Genomic DNA, 22,770 nt, shown 5'->3' with positions numbered 1-22,770 from the left:
GATTAGCTGATGGGCTAAGTCCCTGGGGTTGCAAAGAGTCAGAAAAGACTGAACGACTAGCACTTTCTCTTTTCACTTTATCATTATGTATTATCCCTAATATTTTAACACATATATCTAATCTGATTATTTTTATAATATGTAGTAATTACAATTTATTAAAAATTATAAACTAACCACTAGTTATTATCTAAAATTGATATGTGATATAAAATAAATTAACAAAATAGAAAAGTTAAACTTCAGTATGAAAATGAATCTCAATATCTCACATTACAATATTCCAGATATCTCCTCTGTACATATATTTTTATTAATTGTTTTTTATTTACAAGTCGTGTTTCAAACTACTTAATAAAAAATTTTAAATAAGCTACTTGTTACCTCAATAATTATAAATTTACATCATCATTTGGGAAACTATATAATATTTCTCTTGGGACATTCCATCATAATTTAAAATTAGTTCTAACAATTGAATCTTTATTTCTAAACAAAAATTTTTTGCTATTAAAAAATGACTACCTCAAGTTGATATTATGTTACATAATTCTACAATTTTTTAATAAATGTATGTAGTTTCTTTCTAAATAAACTATCAACTGTGAGGCAAAAAGTATTTTGTACAAATATGTTTCAGTTTTCTATATTCCTTAAAAGTGGGCATTATTACTATTACTTCTGTGAATATTGACATATTGCCTGTTGTGTGGGTTGTAACTATATTCCCCAGCTTTTTACTGGTCTTCAACTTGTTTGTGGATTTTCCTGAAATATAGTCTCATGTTGAATTTCAGAAAAAATTCATTTTTTTCTGATTATGATATTTTTCATATCTATTTTTATATGTTACACTTTTAAATGAGATGATATATTTTACTGTTTATTTTTGTTTAATAATACAGTTAAATATTTTAATTTTAATTTTCATAGTTTTCTTTTGAAATTGCTCATTCTTTTGACATCTTCTGAAAAGAATTTACCTGTGTTTGTATTATGTGTGATTACACTCAATACATATTTGTTTTTCTCATATTATTTTTATGACTTTGACAAAATACATATAAAATAAAATTTACTATCTCAGCTTCTTTAAAGGAACAGTACAATAGTATTAAGTACATTTTTATTGCTGTGTATTACCCTTAATATGTTAACACACATATTCAATGTTGTGTTTTTCTTTTAATGTCCACAAATAACTGATTTCTAGAGCATAGTTTCAAACAAGACTGTAACTTAGCTTGATTTTTGTCTTTTTCTTGTTTTGGACTAATTTGAAGGGTACTATTGACTGTGTCTTCTGTTGAATGCTAATGCTTTCCTTTTATTATCAGCATTAGTTCAGATTTAAGAATAAGTGTTATTCATCTTTTTAACACACTACTCCTGTTATTGAATAGAGTTCCCTGTGCTATGCAGTAGGTTCTCATTAGTTATTTATTTTATTCATAATGTGTATATATGTTGATCCCAATATCTTAATTAATCCCACCACCCCTTCCTCCTGTGATATCTATATATTTGTGTTCTACATCTATGTCTCTATTTCTGCTTTGTGAATAATTTCATCTGTAACATTTTTCTAGATTCCATATACAAGTGACATTAACATTCGTTTTTCTCTTTCTGACATACTTCACTTTGTATGACAGTCTCTAGGTCCATCTATGTCTTTGCAAATGTCACTGTTTTGTTTCTCTTTTGGCCTGAGTAATATTCCATTGTATATATACATCATATCTTCTTTTTCCAATCCTCTCTTGATGGACATTTGGGTCACTTCCGTGCCCTGGCTGTTGTAAATAGTGTGCAGTGAACATTCAGGTGCACATATCTTCTTTAGTTATGATTTTCTCCAAGTATGTGCCCAGGAGTGGAATTGCTGGATCATAAGTTAGTTTTATTTTTAGCTTTTTGAGGAACCTCCATATTGTTCTCCATAGTGACTATATCAATTTGCATTCCCACCAATAGTGTAGGCGTATTCTGTTTTCTCCACACTCTCTCCAGCATATAAGATTTGTAGAATTTTTTTATTGTGAGCATTGTAACTCACGTCAGAGCTCAGTTGGTAAAGAATCCACCTGCAATGCAGAAGTCCCTGGTTCGATTACTGGGTTGAGATGATCCACTGGAGGAGTGATAGGCTATCCACTCCAGTATCCTTGGGCTTCCCTTGTGGCTCAGCTGTAAAGAATCCACCTGCAATGCAGGAGAGCTGGATTTGATCCCTGGGTTGGGAAGATCCCCTGGAAAAGGAAAAGGCTACCCACTCAAGTATTCTGGCCTGGAGAATTCCCTGGACTGTACAGTCCATGGGGTCACAAAGAGTCAGACACGACTGATTGACTTTCACTTTCACTTTTCTGACTGCTGTGAGGTGATACCTCACTGTAGTTTTGATTTGCACATCTATAGTAGTTCACAATGGGGAGCATATTTTCGTATGTTTGTTGACCTTCTGTATCTCTTCATTGGAGAAATGTCTATTTAGCTCTTTTGGCCATTTTTGCATGGGATGTTTGTTTGTATTCGTAAGGTGCTGCATGCACTGTTTCTATATTTTGGAGATCAATCCCTTCTCAGTTGCTTTGTTTGCAAATATTTTCTCCAATTCTGACTGCTGTATATTTGTTCTATTTATGGTTTTCATTATTATCCAAAGGATTTTAAGTTTCATTAGATTCCATTTATTTATTTTTGTTTTATTGTAATTTTTATTATTCAAGGAGATGGGTCAAAAATGATCTTTTGTGATTTATGTCAAAGAGTGTTCTGCCTTTGATTACGTCTAAGAGTTTTACAGTGCCTGGCCTTCGATCTAGGTCTGTAGTCCATTTTGATTATACAAGCCTCTTATCCTTATCCATCAGAGGGCAGACAAAATGGAAGCCACAATATATGTAATACAGAACAACAGAAATGTACTTAATACTGCTGAAATGTACCCTTAATGGAGCTGAATTGGTAAATTTTGTGTTATATGTATTTTGTCAAAATTACAAAAAGGGAAATGAAAAAGCATAAACAAAACCCAAAATATTTGCTGAGAATAATCACAAATAAAATAAGTTTGTATCTAGTTTGTAATAAATAACAATTACTTAAGATAAAATTAGGGCATCCCTGGTGGCCCAGTGGTAAAGAATCCACCTGCCAATGCAGGGTTCAGTCCCTGGGTCAGGAAGATCCCCTGGAGAAGTAAATGGCAACCCATTCTAGTATTCTTGCCTGGGTAAACCCATGGACAGAGGAGCCTGATAGGCTACAGCCCATGGGGCCTCTCAAAAGTGTTGTACGTGACTTATTGACTAAACAACAGCAACAAAGGTAAAATTAAGTTAAGGGTAATTATATCCTGAGAGCAGCACTTAACAACTATAGATGTTATTAAACAAGATGAAGGAAAGATAGTGAGAGGGTAACAGGCAGGAAGGCCAGGAGTCTCCAAACGGAGGAAATAGGCTGCATTTTTCTCTCTTAAGCGGCAGGAGGAAACAAAGATTTTTATCTCTTAAGGGCAGACATTTTTATCTCTCTTAAGCGGCAGGAGGAAACAAAGCGATTTTTTTTTTTCCTTCTCTATACAGATTTAAAAGGAGGTTTCTCTTAAAATGCTGTGTTGCCATGACACCTGGTTTCACCTGAAACTAACTATTCTCAAACCTTGAGTTAGCCAATACATTTTTTTCTTATGGAAATGTTTGTCTTAAGCGATGTTAATGTACCCCAGACTCTGTCTTCAAGTTGGTTCCGCCAAAAGGCTCAAACTACTTGACAAACCAGTATGTTATACTCAGATATTGTTCCCCTAATCTATGTAAATGAAACTATTTGTGTGGTAATCTGCCCTTCTACAAGATTCAAATCAATCATTTTATGGCCTGGGATGAATTATCTGGTGCCAAAATTATCACAAAATGCAATTTATGGATGAGGGGCCTGGTGCCATTCTGAATTTTCAGACATTCCTTTCTTTTCATTAACGGACTTTGAGTGAGTATATAACATACAGCTAAAGACTAGGAGGGGGTGCTCTTTCTGCCCCCCTTCTGATGCCTATGTCAGAAGCTTTCTCTAACTCCTTTATACTTTAATAAAACTTTATTACACAAAAGCTCTGAGTGATCCAGCCTCGTCTCTGGCCTCGGATTGAATTCGTCTCCTCCGGTGGCCAAGAATCCCGGCGTCTTATCGTTCAGCAACAACCTTTCAATAGGCTTGAGCTTTATCATTTTATTTTTATTTTATGTAAAAGTTCTTTGTTAAAATGTCATTGTAGATTCTTCACTTCTCTGAGGACACTGTCCCTACTGCTGTTTGTTTCAGGATCTTTGCCAGAAGAATACACAAAACATTCATTACTGACTTTAAAACCTAATTCACCTAGGACTTGTGTTTATTCACTTGCTTTCTGTTTGGCGCATAAAAGCAAATATCAGTCTAATACTGTCAGAAATTCGCACTTTGTCTAGAAAGATTTGAATGTCATGATTATCCAAACTAGTGTGAGTACCTGATATTCCCCCAGACCATGGAGTAGCAAATACCTTTGAAAGGAACACAAATGCCTTGGTAGGAAATTCTTGGCAACATTTTAGACATGAAAGGATCAGACAAATCAGAGCCATCTCAGAGCTGCCTGTGAGGTGTGTGGGTCCATGAGTAAGAGTGACCAGAAGTCCAGTTACAAGTTTATGCAAAAATACTCTTCTTCATTGTTCTCACCCTCAGGATGTCCAGGGATAGATAACCAACTGAAACCACTACATCTGCAGTCTTCAAAAGAAAATTATTATCTCTTATAAACAGTTTGATATGTCTTGCCAAAATGAGAGAGATATGAATAGCTATTTGAATTTTAATTAAAAAAAGAGCTTATAATTTTGAATTGGTCGAGGATACTGATGAGGCTGAGTGTTATGCCCGATGTCCGAATCCCCAAGCGGGAAGAGAGAGAAGGCTTCCAAGACAATGCAACTCGCAAAAAGGGAAGTTTATTACTGTCTCGAGCCAGGGCTTTCTGCCACAAACATCACAGTGGTGCAGAGTCAGAAAGCGCCGAGCTCAAGCTTGTTACACAGATTTATAAGATATGCAAAAGCGGTTAGTAGCTGGCTTAAGCGGATTGGTTACATGTTTGCAAAGTAATTCTATCGGTACAGACTTTCGCGGGCTTTTCAGCTCTCCCTTTGTTCTTACTGGACGCATATTGATTGGCTGGCTCCAGGTTACCTGATGGGGGTAGGGAATCTTACCATTTCGGGGGAAGCTAAAACTTAGGTCCAGGCCGCCCGTCATGGTATTAACCCTGGCAGCCTCACATTCCCCCCTGTCTTCTTGTTCCTGTAGAGGAATCTTTCTCTTCATCCTGGGCTACCATCTGATATTGCTGCCTCAATACCATAATCTGAATGGTATTTAGACGTTCTTTAATAAATGACATTAGCCGGTTTAAAATACAAGGGCCAAATGTAAGTGTTAATAATAGCACTATAAGCGGGCCCAGGGGGGTGGAAACTAAGGTGGTCAGCCAGGGGGAGCGTTGAAACTAAGACTCAAACCATCCCTGTTGGGCCTCCCGTTCCCTCTTTCGTTGTGCTAGCCCTTCTCTTACTTTTGCCATAGATTTTTTTTTTTTTTTTTTTTACCACTCTTGTATGGTCTGCATAGAAACAACATTCTTCTCCCAGAGCTGTGCAGACCCCACCCTGTTGGAGAAAAATCAAGTCTAATCCTCTCTTATTCTGCAAGACCACCTCAGACAAGGAAGTCAGAGATTTTTCTAAGTGGCTGATTGATTCTTCTATGCGAGTTAAATCTTCATCTATGGCGGCTCATAGGGAAGAAAACCCTTGGCTTTGCAGAGATAGTGAAGCTATTTCTGTCCCTGCTCCTGCCAGCCCAAGACTGAACAAGGGTGCCATGGTAATCGCACTGATTGGCTCTCTCTTTTGTCTTAGCAATTCCCGGTCCCAATGTGAGTACATAACCTCTTCAGAGTGGTATAAGATTTTTGGCATTACAGCAACCAGGACACAGAATTCTTGACTCTGGTTAAAAACCTTCACATTTAAACATGGGGTTAGCCCAGTATGTGAACAAATCCACCAGCCCCCAACCTCTGGCACAATCCAATTTTTGCCATATAAGCGTAGGTTACTAATAGTCCGAGCACAGAGGGAAGTTTTATCACGTGGCACTGTGCCCAAACAGAGTCCCTGTCCCCAAACTTCGTTCATTGTGAGGCCAACCTTGCGTTCTTCCCATCGGCATGGGGGTGGGTTCTGGCCTGAAGATAAGTGGTAAGAGACATTGAGGCCTATGGCCTCATAAAAGGGTGGGTGAAGATTATAACAAAGCCAACAGGACTGGGTTGCATTAGGGTTGGTATGGTTTAAGACCGTAAAGGCTGCATTCACTAAGGCCCATAGGGGGTCCTGAATTGCTGAGCTAATGGTAACAGCCAGAGGGCCAGGAGTTTCTGTCAGTTTGCCTCTGAGGCTCGGGGTAGAGGAGATGTTAAATGTTCCTGGCAAGCTTGGTCAGAAGGGGGTTGGCTTGGGGGTCGCCTTGTGCCCCTGTAATGCTTTGACCAGATTGGGACCTAAACTATGTACCTGCACCGGCTCAATAACCTGTTTAATGATTAAAAGCTCGCCTGGGTAGGGGCCGGGCCAATTTACGTGGAGCTGAAAACCCCAAGTCAGTCCTGAGGTCCAGCGGTTTTCTTTTTTCGCCCGTTCCTGGTTAAATCGTACTCGTACCTGAGGCCCCTGGTGTCTACGGTCCTTGAAGGTGAAGCTAACTAGATCTCTGTTTTCGACATCCCACCTCTGGGGTCCATCACAAGAGGTCACACAACTCCAGCTCCTGCAATAATAGCTTTCTATGCCACCACAGGTTTTCCAGTTATTTTTTACATAGCCCAGGCAAGCCCAAAACCCCAACCTATGGTTTTTTATCCCATCCCTATAGTACTTATCATAGAGACCGTCCTGCTTTGCGAAGAGGCTTGAGAGGTCGAAGTTTAGGTCCGGCCACCAGGTGTTTGGAGGGTGGATTCCTGAGGTCTCATTGAGCAGCTCATGAGTTTGCCCGTCGTTGAGTTTCCATGTGATCTTAGCAGGTTGATGGGGGTTATGACTGGTCTCTCCTGGGTCGATGAGAGCTGCCATCAGCAGGAGAATTAGGAGGCCTCCCAGCGGACGAGTTTCAGTTTCAAAGGATTTGACGGGTGAGGACTCGCCTTTCATTCTGCTCGCGCTTTTTCCTGTTCTTCCGATGTGGCTTGCCGCACGTGATTGCAGTGAACCCAGGGTCCAATCCCGTCGACCTTGACAGCGGTAGGAGTGGTAAGGAGAACAACATAAGGGCCTTTTTATTTAGGTTTTAATACTTTAGATTGGTGTCGTTTTACCCAAACCCAATCACCTGGGCCAATATTATGTGAGGGGAGGGCCTCTTGTTTTGGCCCTCATGTATCTCTCGAATCAATTTTTAAACATGGTTATGCACCTTACTTAATGCTATCAGAGTTTGCTGGAATTGTCCCAGAGTAGGGGGTGGCAGACATTTTCCTTCGAAAATAGGATACACAGGAGGGGGTCTTCCATACAGAATCTCAAAAGGAGTAAGATTCAGCTTATAAGGGGTGTTACGTGCCCGAAAGAGTGCAAAAGGGAGGAGGGTCACCCAGTCCCCGCCAGTCTCTATTGTCAACTTTGTCAAAGTTTCTTTTAGGGTCCGATTCATTCTCTCAACCTGTCCTGAGCTCTGGGGATTATATTCGCAATGTAACTTCCATTTCGTCCCCAGAGCTTGGGCCAGCCCTTGTACAATCTGGCTCACAAAGGCAGGTCCATTATCAGAGCCCATAGTCACTGGCAGCCCATACCTAGGCACTATTTCCTCTAAGATCTTTTTAGCAACCACTATTGCTGTCTCTCCCTTAGTGGGGAAAGCTTCTACCCACCCCGAGAAGGTATTTACCAGTACCAACAGATAGCGGTACCCATGCTTGCCTGGCCTTACCTCGGTGAAATCTATCTCCCAATGTTGCCCTGGCTTTTCCCCTCGGTACCTCATTCCCGAGTGCTGCTTCTTCTCTGCCCTCATCAGCTGACACGCTTTGCAGGCTTGAATTATCTCTCGTACAGTTGCATTTTGTCGAGGGAACCTCAGGCAGGCCATCTGGAGAAGTGTTAGGGTCTTTTTTTTTTTTCCCAAGTGTGTAGTTGTGTGCAGGTGTTCACACAGGTGACGACCCAGGGTGGCAGGCAAGATCAGGTTGTTGTTTTGGTCTCGGTACCATCCATCTTGGTCATCCTTCTGGAGGGTGGTATCCTTGTTGATCCAGGTGAGATCAGGGAGGGAATATTCGGGAACTGGTGGCAAGGTCCCCATACCAGGGGTGGAAGTCCCACGGCTAATATGGGGGCGGCATAGTCCCGGCTAGCCTCTTCTCGAGCGGCCGCATCAGCAGCACAATTGCCCCGCGCCTTAGGGTCTTCTCCCTTCTGGTGACTGGGGACATGTACTATAGCTACTGCCCGGGGTAGTTGGACAGCTTCTAAGAGCCTGCGAATCTCAGGCAGATTTTTGACCTCTTTTCCCTCAGCTGTCTGAAATCCCCTCTCTTGGTACATGGGACCTTGAATATGGGCAGTGCTGAAAGCATATCGGCTGTCAGTAAAAATGGTGACTCTTTTCCCTTTGGCTTGCTCCAGAGCCTGTATTAGGGCAATCAATTCTGCCTTTTGTGCAGAAGTGTTTGGGGGTAGTGTCTCAGCCCATATCGTCTGCCCTGAATCATCAACTATGGCGGCTCCCGCCTTCCTTTGCCCATCTTTTACATAACTGCTCCCATCGGTGAACCATACTAGCTCACTGTTGCTTAGGGGTACATCAGTTAAGTCTTTTTGTGCCGCCAGGGCCTCAGCCAGTATCTCACTGCAATCATGGAGAGGGCTCTCCTTCTCTGGGTTGGGTAGGAGCGTGGCCGGATTTAGGAAGCAAGGGGTCTGAAAACGCACCCGTGGGGCATCGAGCAGCAAGGCCTGGTAGTGTGTCAAGTGGGCATTGGAGATCCACTTACCCGGCGGCTGCTTTAAAACCCCTTCCATGGCGTGGGGGGTGTAAACCGAGAGTTGCTGTCCATACGTCAACTTGTCAGCGTCGCGGACGAGGAGGGCTGTAGCTGCAATGATGCGAAGGCAAGGGGGCCACCCAGCGGCCACTGGGTCTAATCGCTTCAAAAGGTATGCTACCGGCCGCTTCCATGGTCCCCATTGTTGAGTCAAGACCCCCTTTCTTATTTCTTGCTTTTCATCTACAAACAGCTGGAATGGCTTATTTGGGTTAGGCAGGGCAAGGGCTGGGGCTTCTAGTAGGGCCCGTCTCAGTGTCTGGAAAGCCTGTTTCATTGGCTCAGTCCAAGTCCACTTTGGGGTCTCTTTACTTTCCTCATATAAGGGCCGGGCCTTCTCAGCAAACCCCATAATCCACAGTCTGCAATATCCAACAGTCCCCAGAAACTCTCTCACCTGGCGGGGGTTTTTGGGCTCTGGTATCTGCAATATTGTTTGTTTCATGGCCTGGGTTAGCCACCTTTGCCCCTGCCTGATCTTATACCCCAAATAGGTGACCTCTTGCCGGGCTATTTGTGCCTTCTTTGCGCTAGCGCGATACCCCAAGATGCCTAGGGTCTGTAATAGGTCCCCAGTGGCACGGCTGCAAGCTTCTTCTGTGGTTCCAGCCAACATAAGGTCATCTACATATTGTAGCAGAATGACCTCTGGGTGGCAAGCCCGATATTCGTAGAGGTCCTCACTCAGAGCCTCATTAAACAAGGTAGGGGAGTTCTTGAACCCCTGCGGGAGGCAGGTCCAAGTTAATTGTACCACCCGTTGGCCCTCCCCCTCAGTCCACTCAAAGGCAAATATCTCCTGGCTCTGGACTGCCAGGGGTAGGCTGAAAAAGGCATCCTTTAGGTCCAGCACAGTGTACCAAGTGTACTCAGGCAGTAAACTGCTCAGGAGGGTATACGGGTTAGGGACAGTTGGGTGTATGTCACTCACCCGTTTGTTGACTTTTCGCAGGTCTTGGACAGGTCTGTAATCTGTCCCCCCTGGCTTCTTCACTGGCAGTAAGGGGGTGTTCCAAGGGGATTGGCATCGCCTGAGAATTCCGGCCTCCATGAGCCGTCGAATGTGGGGAGTGATCCCCCGCCGAGCTTCTTGGCTCATAGGGTACTGTTTCACCCTCACAGGAATTGCTTCGGCCTTTAGCTCGATGACGACCGGATGTCTCTGTTTAGCTAGTCCCATTCTTGCTGTTTCTGCCCAGGCCAAGGGATATTTATGGACCCACGGTTGTACATCTAGTGCTATGGTCTCTGAGGACTTAGGCACAAAAAGTCTGTATTCATCCCTTAAGGCTAGGGACAAGACATGTATCGGTTGTCCAAGTCCATCCGTGACTGACATTCCCCCGGGGTCAAAATGGATCTGAGCATTAACTTTAGTCAACAAGTCTCTTCTAAGTAGAGGGGCTGGGCATTCTGGTATCACCAAAAACGAATGGGACACCTGGTGGGTCCCCAGATTTACTTTTTGTTCTGTGGTCCAACAATATCTTTTTGTCCCCGTGGCTCCTTGTACTAAGCTGGCTTTCTTAGACATTGGTCCCAGTTTTTTTATTTAAAACAGAGTGTTGGGCGCCAGTATCTACCATGAAGCCAACGGGTTTCCCCTCCACATGTATGGTTACCCAGGACTCGGGGAGGGGTGCCGAGTCTCGACTCCCCTAGTCACTGTCTTCCCCCGCATATAGAACTCGAGTTCCAGGCGGGATTTTCTCTCTCTGGGTCATTCCTCTCCTTGAGTCCCTCTTAGGGCACTCGTTTTTCCAGTGCCCCTGTTCTTTGCAGTAGGCACACTGATCCTTCTTTAGAGCCTGCCTTTTTAGTTTTTTTTTTTTCTCCCGTCCGGGGGTCTCGAGGTTCCCTCAATTCTGTTCCAGGCTTTAACCCCGCAAAAAGAATTTGGGCTAGCTCCTTCTGGTTCTTCCGGTTTTCCCTCGCCCTATGTTCCCTCTTTTCTTTCCTGATCTTTTCCGCTAATTCCCTTTCCTCCCTCCGAATTCGCTCTTCCCTTTCTTCTGGGGTCTCCCTATTATTAAATACCTTTTCAGCTACTTTCAGTAAATCCTGTATTGTCTGTTCTCCCAATCCCTCTACCTTTTGTAATTTCTTCCTAATATCTGGGGCTGCCTGATTCACAAACGCTAACAAAACTGCAGCGCATGACTCCTCAGCCTGGGGGTCCATAGGTGTATATTGCCTGAAAGCTTCCATCAGCCTCTCTAGGAAGGCTGCCGGGCTTTCAGTGGGCTCTTGCCTTACTAAATTTACCTTTGCCAGATTTGTCGGCTTTCTTGCTGCAGCCTGCAGGCCAGCCATTAGAGTCTGGCGGTACATTCGGAGACGCTCCCTACCTTTCACCCGCTCAAAATCCCAGTTAGGCCGCAACAGAGGAAACCCCTCGTCCACAAGATGAGGCTGGGCGGTTGGCCTCCCGTCGACCCCTGGTACCCGTTTCCGCGCCTCTGCCAGAATTCGCTCCCGTTCTTCTGTGGTGAAGAGCACCTGCAGCAGCTGCTGACAATCATCCCAGGTGGGATTATGAGTAAACAAAATGGAATCTAAGAGGTCAATGAGGCCTTGGGGCTTCTCTGAGAAAGGAGGTTTTGGGTCTTCCAATTGTACAGGTCACTCGTGGAAAAGGGCCAGTACTGATAGGTTCGCTCTCCATCCGGGTTAGTTGGTCTCACTCGGACGGGGAGCGCCTGAACAGTGGATGAAGGTAACTCTGGGTCCCCAGGGTCTTGCTTACCCCTATCTCCCTTAGTTTTCCCCCGGGTCCCCAATGCCGGTCCCCCCTCATGGTCGGTTCCTGTTGGCCCTCTTAATCCTCTCGGTTCACCTGTGGGAGCTTCTCTCCTCGGAGGGGATTGCAAGGAGGGCACATATGGCGGAGGCCTTATCTCCGTTTCTAGATCTATCAGGTTTGGATAAGATGATTCCTGAAGGACTGGTTTTGGGTCCTCTTTCTTTTTGGTTTCCTCCGGGGGGGTCTCCATCACCAGGACCTGTGAACTGGAGGAACTAGGAAGTTTGTAAACAAAAGGTTTTAACCATTTAGGCGGATTTTCCACTAGATCCTGCCAGACCATGACATAGGGGACTTGACTCGGATGGCCCCAGGGATCAGGAGCCATAATCTTTTCTTTTACAGCCTGTATGATGGACGGTTGAAAGGTGCCTTCCGGAGGCCATCCAACCTGAAAGGTGGGCCACTCTGCAGAACAAAAAGTTATTAATTTACTTTTTTGACTAGCAAAGACAAGTCATGGGCCCTGGCCCTGACATCCAAAAAATGGTCAGTCATGAGAGAAAGTGGGGTAGATTCTCTCTGCCCCATGGTCAAAGAATAAACGGTAAGGAAGAGAGAGAGAATAAGTCAGAAGTGAGAAAGAACGATGCACCAGAAGAGAACGAGACTAGAGACAATGCCGGCACACAGAAAAACACGGAGAGCCAAAGACAAACACACGGACAAACAAACGTCGGCCGATGACACAGCGCTGGGTTTTCGGGCCCCCTGAATTTTCTTGCCTCCCGGTAGCAGATTCACCTTACCGAATGGCGTCCGCTGTTCACCAGACTCGGGGTCGGGAGAGGAACTTTTTTTCCCATGGAGTCGGCTGCCTCCCAGCGCGTCCGCTGGCCCCGGCCTTACGCCGTCTGGCTCCCCCTTTATAAAAAGCCTTCTCGCGGAGTCGGCTGCCGCCCAGCACGTCCGCTGGCCCCGGCCTTACGCCGTCTGGCTCCCCCTTTATAAAAAGCCTTCTTTCTGTGCCAGATACCTCCCTGCTTCCTGAGCACCGGTGTTATTATTTACCCTTCCCCTTTGTCCTGTAAGCGTTCTCTTCTCCCGGTCAAGGGATCCCGGACGAGCCCCCAAATGTTATGCCCGATGTCTGAATCCCCGAGCGGGAAGAGAGAGAAGGCTTCCAAGACAATGCAACTCGCAAAAAGGGAAGTTTATTACTGTCTCGAGCCAGGGCTTTCTGCCACAAACATCACAGTGGTGCAGAGTCAGAAAGCGCCGAGCTCAAGCTTGTTACACAGATTTATAAGATATGCAAAAGCGGTTAGTAGCTGGCTTAAGCAGATTGGTTACATGTTTGCAAAGTAATTCTATCGGTACAGACTTTCGCGGGCTTTTCAGCTCTCCCTTTGTTCTTACTGGGCGCATATTGATTGGCTGGCTCCAGGTTACCTGATGGGGGTAGGGAATCTTACCATTTCAGGGGAAGCTAACACTTAGGTCCAGGCCGCCCATCATGGTATTAACCCTGGCAGCCTCACACTGAGTTTTGCACTATTAAATAGCAGGCAACTTAAAAATGGGTGTACTGAAGGACTTCTAGAAGCAGCCTTGAATTTGAAATTATCTGCTGGTATGATTAATATTCTTACACTCTTTAAAATGTTCAGTTCTCTAACAGGCAGGAAAAGCAATAGGTATCAGTAAGACAACAGTGTCAATTTATTTTTCAAGATATTTAGGAGCAAGGACAAGGCTCTAAGTTTCCAGAGTTATGTAAGGCACCAACTACACATCTGAAGACTGAAGAAATGAGAGGCAAGTGGGCTGTATCTGAAATTATTTTCAGCATCTTGAGTCTGTTATTCTGTTTAATTATTCTGATCATTTAATCTATATCAATATTTGTTTATTTTATTGTTATATGTGCTTGCATATTTGGAAGAGCCCCCAGCTCATCCTAAAGCATGTTTTAAAACAAGGCCAGTCTTTCAGCTCTGTAATTGAGACTGTAAACTCAGGGAGGTTTATTATGGGAAATAGGCACATGAATAGTTCATTTCTGCAGGAAAGAAATATATTAAAGCAATCAAGTGTCCATTAATTGGACATTGCATGTCCAATTAAGTGCAACGTCTAAAGGAAATATGTTTAAAAAATTAATGATGGGCTTGAACAGAATTTTGAGAGTGAAATCATTTCAGTAGATGTTAGTGTGTTAGTTGGTTTTGGCTGAGGAACAACCACAGAGCAGCTGTTGGTCCAAATCCAGAACTTTAGTTCTTCATCTCTGCTATTAGTGTATTTCAGTCAGGTGTATTGAAGAAGAATAAACAGAAAGCATAAAAGGAGAGTTATTTCTTTGTCAAATGTGGCAATAAGTCAGTTAGAATTTTTGGCCTTAATGCAGGTGTTGTGTATGTGTTGCCTGGATAGGTTTTAGTGTGAGATAACAGTCACCCAGAACATTTCTTATACCTAGTGTAAAAACCAATAAGGATCCCTGGAACTGCAATCAGGGATATGGCAAAAATAGAGATGTCATAGTAGTTTTAAATTTGATTCCATTTATTATGCAGCAAAAGTTGATCTAGGTCTAGGGTAAATCTTATCTAGAATGAATTCTCTATTTAAGACCCTTTCTGTTCTGTGATTATTACATTCAATGAGCTCCTGAACAGCATGCAAGCGCAGCATGTGTCAGAACACCTAGGTCTTGCTCTGGTTTGAGAGGTTGGGAGATTCCTTGAAAGAACCTGAACAGAAAACAGAGGAACAAGTCATTAAATGCCAGATATAGGTCAGATGAAGATGACAATACCTGATTCTCACTCTGGTGTGTTTCTAGAGCCACTCTCCATAAACTGAAAGCTGCCAAACAAACAAACAGAACTTCTGTGTTTGAGTCAGGGAATGCCCAGAAACAGCAAAATTAAGTGAAAACACCTTCAGAGTCAAAGAGTTTTAAGATAGTGTTTTGCTGAGAAAACTCCAGCTTGATCTCAATTACTAATATAGGGCAACCCATGTTGGATTTTTGTTTTAGTACAGCAAACAAGGAGTAAAGCAAGGAGTGAACAGAGATGCAGTTGAGGAGGTATTCCATTGTGAATGTGTGTGCTTCAGGGAGTGTGAAATTATCAGGTGAAAATGTCTAAACTTGAAAGAGATCATATCAAATATGCAACTTTGGATAATTTTCAAATTTTAAAACATAAATTGACATCATGGTTTCATCAATTTCCAAAGAAAATGCAAAATAAGTGGAGAAGATGATGCATGGGTGAAGTGTGAGAAATCAGTGTTATCATAGATGAATAGGAGAAGAGGTTCTGGTGAAGGAGAAACCAGAAGGGCAGAACACAAACCAGGAGTGTAGATATTGTACAACAATGTGTCGGGAACAACATAAGAGGGAGTGTATCTGACAGTGACAGATACAACAAAAAGTGCAAGCAAAACGGGCCACATTTCACTGAAACTTACAGAAACAACAGCTAAAATTGCCAAGTGTCATTTCAGCAGAGTGGTATCTTCAGACACCATATCAGAAGTAGTTGAGGAGTATGTTGGAAGTCTTGAGCTAGAGACAATTATTAGAAGCTAAGGATAGAAGTCAGACTGGAGAAAATATTTAATACTTATAGAGCTGACTATAGCATCAATGATTTGCTAAAAAAGTGTCAGAGTGTTTCATACAAGCACAGGTCAGATAGAAAGATAAAGAAGACTTCCCAGGTGTCTTGGTGGTAAAGAATCTACATGCCAGTGCAGGAGACCCAAGAGACATGGGTTCAACCCCTGGGTCAGGGAGATGCCCTGGAGTTGAAATGGCAACCCACTCCAGTATTCTTGCCTGGAAAATTCCATGGACAGGGGAGCCTAGTGGACTGCAGTCCAAGCAGTCACAGAGTCAGATATAACTTTGTGACTGAGCACACAAGAATAATATTCTTCAGCTGTTATAAAACATCTTTTCACGTAGTGAATTCCATAAAAGTCAAATGCTCTCTGTGTTATGCACCACAGTGGGAAATCAGTGACAGTCATGTAAAGGCATAAACAATTTCATGGCAAAGACCTGGGAAAGGAATTTTCAATATAGGAACTGTCTTTTGTATAGTAGGTATAGATTCAGTCATGGCAGTGGAACAGCATCCTCAACTGTTTTCAACTTATCCAGGAACAGAAACCTTCAAGCAGATAATTAAACTATGTAAAATTTCAGTTATTGATATTTAAACTATATAAATTTTCAGTTATTGATATGGGAAAAGTTCTTAGAAGAAGGGATATCCCAAAGTTCATGATATCAATGCTCCTAGGGTACAAGAGTGCTATGAAAAAAATCTATTCCAAAGTATAAATTAACAGAATAGTGTGTATTTTTACAAGTTTTGAAAAGGGCATATTACATGGACAATATTATTTAAAGAATCCCTAAAAAAATGAAGTTTTTTTTCAGAATACAGGTTATGACCATTTAGCAGACTATAAAACTAGGATGGTCACTTTGTATTTATTTTAAAAATTGGCATATAGTTAATTTACAGAATTATGTTAGCTTTGCATATACAGCATAGTGATTAATATTTTTATATACTATATAGAAAACATTAGAAAGCAGGGCAGCTAAGAGTTAGTTATTATTGAAATTCTTATAAATATATGGAAATATATATATTTGTGTATGTATGCATGTGTGTGCATGTACAGTGGGCTACAATATAAAATATATATCTCACCATATTTTTTATCAGAAATATTTGAAAGCCAAGTTTCTAACCTATCAAGTGATATATCAAAAGAGCTAACACCATGAACTAGTTTAAAATACTCATTACTGAGTAAAAGAAGGTACATGTAACATACATTGCTTTGCTTTTCTAAACTCCTATTATAAAACATTTTATCATCTTCTCAGATATTACTTTCCTCAGTATTATGGGCAGATTGTGCAGAAGTAAGGACCCAGAAATGAGAAACCTCATGCCGTAGTCACATTCATCCTCCTGGGATTATCAGATGACCTACAAATGCAGATGTTTATTTTTACATTTCTTCTCATCACCTACATGTTGAGTATGATTGGAAATCTGGTAAATCTGGTCATAATCACCTTCATATTACTGGATTTTCATCTTAAAACTGCAACATACTTTTTTCTGCAAAATTTTTCCTTCTTAGAAATATTCAATTCTGCCCGCATTCCTAGCTTCTTGTACAACATATCAACAGGAGACAGGACCATTACCTACAATGCTTGTCTATCCCAACTATTTTTTACATATGTGTTTGCAGGAACAGAAGTTTTTCTCCTGGCCACCATGTACTATGATCACTATGTAGCCATCTGCAAACCCCTACATTACATGACCATCATGAACCACAGGATCTGCAAAATGCTTGTCTTCTGCTGTTGGATGACCACTTTCCTCATCAATATTCCAACATTTCATTTGGTATTGGACCTGGAATTCTATGACTCTGTCACTGACCATTTTCTCTGTGTGATGTTAATCCACTTCTGAAGATCTCATGGTCAGATCCATGGATCATCAAAGAGATGACCATTGTTGGCTGTGTTTTTATATTTATCTTATCTCTTACATGTGTTGTTTTGTCCTACATGTATTTCATCATAACAGTTCTAAGATTCCCCTCTGCCCAGCAAAGGACAAAAGCCTTTTCCACCTGTTCTTCCCACTTTATTATGGTTTCCATCACATATGGCAGCTGCATCTTTGTCTATATCAAGCCATCATCAAAAGATGAAATGACTGTTAATAAGGAAGTAGTAATACTTACGACTTCCATTTCTCCCATGTTAAACCCATTTATTTATACACTGAGGAACAAAGAAGTGAAACAAGCCTTTAATGACTTAGTCAAAATAATTCTATTGGTCTAAAAGAATTAGGAGCATGTTGAAGTCAGGGTTCATAAACAATTTTCTTATTTATAAACAACTTATATATAATTTTCTTATTTCTTATTCATAAACAATTTTCTAAACTAGTGTGTTTCTTCCAAATTTAGATTTGATCTTCCATTCTGTACTGACTTAATCAAGCTACCTGTACAGTCTTCTTATAAACAAAAGTCCTTGAAAATCACAAAATATATTTTTAAAAAATAAAATCTGTTTTTTCAGGAAATCTAAGCATGAATACATTTACAATCATTCTTTCCCAGTGCAAAAAGGATTGTACATCATTTCTCCAAAAAATTTACTCAAAATGAGGTATCCCTCATTTGAGTCTCAGAGTCCTCTGCAATAATATTAAACATTCTATTAATTATATCATATATTATACTATCTATATCGTATATGTATAATTATATTAATGTTTTTACTGCTTGAAATGCTTTTATTGATAGAAATTGCTTATACTTTTTAGGTTTTCTATGTTTTGTTTGTCCTCAAAGTTGAATTGCAGCATGTATTTCTTTTCTTTTATGCCACCTTAATTTTTAATTGAAAGATAGTTGCTTTACAGAGTTATGTTGCTTTTTGTCAAACATCAACAAGAATCAGCCCTCGGTACACCCATCTTCCCTCCCTCCCAAACCTCCCTCCCATCTCCTTCCCCATCCCACGCTTCTAGGTTGTCACAGAGCCCCTGTGTGAGTTCCCTGAGTCATGCAGCGAATGCCCGTTGGTAATCTATTTACAGGTGGTATTGTAAGTTTCCATGTTACTCTCTCCATCATCTCACCCTCTCCCTCCTCCCCTCCCTCTGTGTCCATAGGCCTATTCTCTATGTCTTTTTTGAATGTTGCCCTGCAAATAAATTTATCAGTGCCATCATTCTAGATTCTATATATATGTGTCAGTATGTGTTATTTATAATTCTTTCTGACTTACTTCACTCTGTGTTCTAGGTTCTAGGTTCAACCACCTCATTAGAACTGACTCAAATGTGTCCCTTTTGATGGCTGAGTGATATTCCATTGTATATATATACCACAACTTCTTTATCCATGCATCTGTCAGTGGACATCTAGGTTTCTTCCATGTTCTAGCTACTGTAAATAGTGCTGCAGTGAACACTGGGATATGTGTCTTTTTCAACTTTGATTTCCTCAGGGTATATACCTAGGAGTGGGATTGCTGGGTCATGTGGTGGTTTTATTCCAAGTTTTTAAGGAATATCCATACCATCTTCCATAGTGGATGTATCAATTTACATTCCCACCAACAGTGCAAGAACATTCCCTTTTCTCCACACCCTCTCCAGCGTTTATTGTTTGTTGGCTTTTTTGATGATGTCCATTCTGACTGGTGTGAGTTGGTATCACATTGTAGTTTTGACTTGCGTTTCTCTTATAATGAGTGATGTTGAGCATCTTTTCATGTGTTTTTTAGCCATCATGTGTTTGCTTCTTCTTTGGAGAAATGTCTGTTTAGGTCTTTTTCCCACTTCTTGATTGGGTTTATTTTTCTGGTATTGAGTTGTATGAGTTGCTAATGTATTTTGGAAGTTAATTCTTTGTCAGTTGTTTCCTTTGCTATTATTTTCTCCCATTATGAGGGCTGTCTTTTCACCTTGTTTGTAGTTTCCTTTGCTGTGCAAAAGCTTTTAAGTTTAATTAGGTCCCACTTGTTTATTTCTTTTTATTTACATTACTCTAAGAGGTGGGTCATAGAAGATCTTCCTTTGGTTGATGTCATTAAGTGTTCTTCCTATGTTTTCCTCTTAAGAGTTTTATAGTTTCTGGTCTTACTTTTAAGCCTTTAATCCATTTTGAGCTTATCTTTGTATATGGCATTAGGAAGTATTCTAATTTCATTCTTTTGCTCATAGCTGTCCAGTTTCCCAGCACCACTTATTGAAGAGGTTATCTTTGCCCCATTGTATATTCTTGCCTCCTTTGTCAAACATAAGGTACCCATAGGTGCATGGGTTTTTCTCTGGGCTCCCTATCTTGTTCCATTGATCTATATTTCTGTTTGTGTGCCAGTACCATACTGTTTAGATGACTGTAACTTTGTAGTATAGTCTGAAGTCAGGAAGGTTGATGCCTCCAGCTCCATCTTTCTTTCTCAAGATTGCTTTGGCTATTCAGGGTCTTTTGTATTTCCATATGAATTGTGAAATTTGTTGTTCTAGTTCTGTGAAAAATGCCATTGGTAATTTGATAGGGATCACATTGAATCTAGATTGTTTGGTAGCATAGTCATTTTCACAATATTGATTCTTCCTATCCACGAGCATGGAATATCTCTCCATCTGTTCATGTTGTCTTTGATTTCTTTCATCAGTGTCTTATAATTTTCTATATAGAGTTTTTTTTTTCTCTCCTTAAGTAGGTTTATTACTAGATATATTATTCTTCTTGTTGCAATGGTGGATGGGATTGATCCCTTAATTTCTCTTTCTGACTTTTCATTATTAGTATATAGGAATACAAGTGATTTCTGTGTATTGACATTGTATTCCACAGCTTTGCTGAATTCACTGATTAGCTCTAGCAATTTTCCAATAGTTTCTTTTTGGTTTTCTATGTATAGTATCATGTCATCTGCAAACAGTGAGAGTTTTACTTCTCCTTTTCTGATATGGATTCCTTTTATTTGTTTTTCTTCTCTAATTGCCATAGCTAGGGCTTCCAAAACTACACTGAATAATTGTAGTGAGAGTAGACACCCTTGTCTTTTTCCTGATCTTAGAGGGAATGCTTTCAATTTTTCACCATTGAGAATAATGTTTGCCATGGGTTTACATATGGTCTTTACTATTTTGGCATAGGTTATTTATATGCCCATTTTTTTTTTTTTAATTTTTAAATTTATTTATTTATTTTTTCGGTGGGTTTTGTCATACATTGACATGAATCAGCAATAGATTTACATGTATTCCCCATCCCGATCCCCCCTCCCACCTCCCTCTCCACCCGATTCCTCTGGGTCTTCCCAGTGCACCAGGTTCGAGCACTTGTCTCATGCATCCCACCTGGGCTGGTGACCTGTTTCACCATAGATAATATACATGCTGTTCTTTCGCAACATCCCACCCTCACCTTCTCCCACAGAGTTCAAAAGTCTGTTCTGTACTTCTGTGTCTCTTTTTCTGTTTTGCATATAGGGTTGTCGTTACCATCTTTCTAAATTCCATATATTGTGTTAGTATGCTGTAATGTTCTTTATCTTTCTGGCTTACTTCACTCTGTATAATGGGCTCCAGTTTCATCCATCTCATTAGAACTGGTTCAAATGAATTCTTTTTAACGTATATGCCCATTTTTTGAAGCATTTTTGACATCAATGATAACATCAATAACATCAATGTTTAACATCAATAACATCAAAGGTTTTAACATCAATTTTAACATCAAAAAGTATATAATTCCCTTTTCTAAGACTACCGGGGGGAGGGGGACACTCTCTGTCCCCCTTTTGATGTCTATGTCAAAAGCTTTCTCTGTCCGTTTTTCACTTTAATAAAACTCTGCTACACAAAAGTTCTTGAGTGATCAAGCCTGCTCCCTAGTCCCAAAGCTAAATCTTCTTCAGAGATCACAAATCCAAGCACCGTAAGCTATCAGATACTTGATATGATTTCAATTTTCTTAAATTTACTGAGGCTTGGTTTGTGGCCCAAGATGTGGTCTATCCCAGAGAATGTTCCATGTGCACTTGAGAGGAACGTGTGTTCTGCATTTGGATGGAAAGTCCTGAAGATATCAATTAGGTCCATTTGATCTAATGTTTGATTTAAGGTTTGTGTTTCCTTATTGATTCTCTGTTTTGATGATCTGCCCATTGGTGTACGTGGGGTGTTAAAGTCCCCTACTATTATTTTGTTACTGTCAATTTCCCTTATTATGCCTCATAGTATTTGCCTTATGTAGTGAGATGATCCTATGTCGGGTGCATGAATATTTATAATTGCTATGTCTTCTTCTTGGATTGATCCTTTGATCATTTTGTAGTATCATTCTTTGTCTCTGATAATATTCTTTCAAGTCTGTTCTGTCTGAAATAAGGATTGCCACTTCAGCTTCCTTTTGGTTTCTATTAGCATGGAATATCTTTTCTCTTCCTTTTACTTTCACCTGGTCTCTAGGTCTGAAGTGGGTCTCTTGAAGGCAGCATGTATATGGGTCTTGTTTTTGTATCCATTACGTCAGTCTGTTTATCTTTTTCTTGGTGCATTTAATCCATTTACGTTTAAGGTGATTATTGATATATATATGTTCCTATTTGTATTTTATTACTTGTTGTGGGTTTGTTTCTGTAGGTCTTTCCTTTCTCTTGTGTTACTGGCTATGTAAATCTTTTTAGTATTTGTTGTAAGGCTTGGTTGGTGGTGCTAAATTTTCTTAACTTTTGCTTGTCTGTAAAGGTTTTGATTTCTCCAATAATTTTGAATGAGATCTTTGCTGGGTATAGTAATCTTGGTTGTAGGTTTTTTTTTGTTTGTTTGTTTTGCTTTTTTCTTTCAATACTTTAAATATACCCTGCCATTCCCTGCTGGCTTGCAGAGTTTCTACTGAAAGATCTGCTGTTAATCATATGGGTTTTCCCTTGTACATTACTTATTGCTTTTCCCTTGCTGCTTTTAATATTCTTTCTTTGTGCTTAATCTCTGTTAGCTTGACTAATGTGTGTCTTGATGTGTTTCTCCTTGGGTCTATACTATAAGGGATTCTCTGAGCTTCTTGGATTTGACTGGCAATTTCTTTTCCCATGTTTGGGAAGTTTTCATCTATAGTTTCTTCAAACATTTTCTCACTGTCTTTCTTTTTTCTTCTTCCTCTGGGACCCAATAACTTGAATTTTGGTACATTCAATATTGTCCTAAAGTTCTCTGAGGCTATCCTCAACTCTTTTCATTCTTTTTCCTTTATTCTGCTCTTCATCAGGTATTTC

General features: G+C 40.8%; 1 pseudogene; it reads left to right on the top strand.

Annotated features, from left to right (window-relative positions):
• The first annotated feature begins 11,930 nt into the window (after nucleotides 1-11,930).
• LOC122423167 lies at nucleotides 11,931-17,805 on the top strand (annotated as a pseudogene).
• Nucleotides 17,806-22,770: the final 4,965 nt, after the last annotated feature.

The sequence above is a fragment of the Cervus canadensis genome, chromosome 21, assembly GCF_019320065.1.
Source record: "Cervus canadensis isolate Bull #8, Minnesota chromosome 21, ASM1932006v1, whole genome shotgun sequence".
NCBI classification, from domain to species: Eukaryota; Metazoa; Chordata; class Mammalia; order Artiodactyla; family Cervidae; genus Cervus; species Cervus canadensis.
This window is presented reverse-complemented; position numbering and strand designations above follow the sequence as displayed.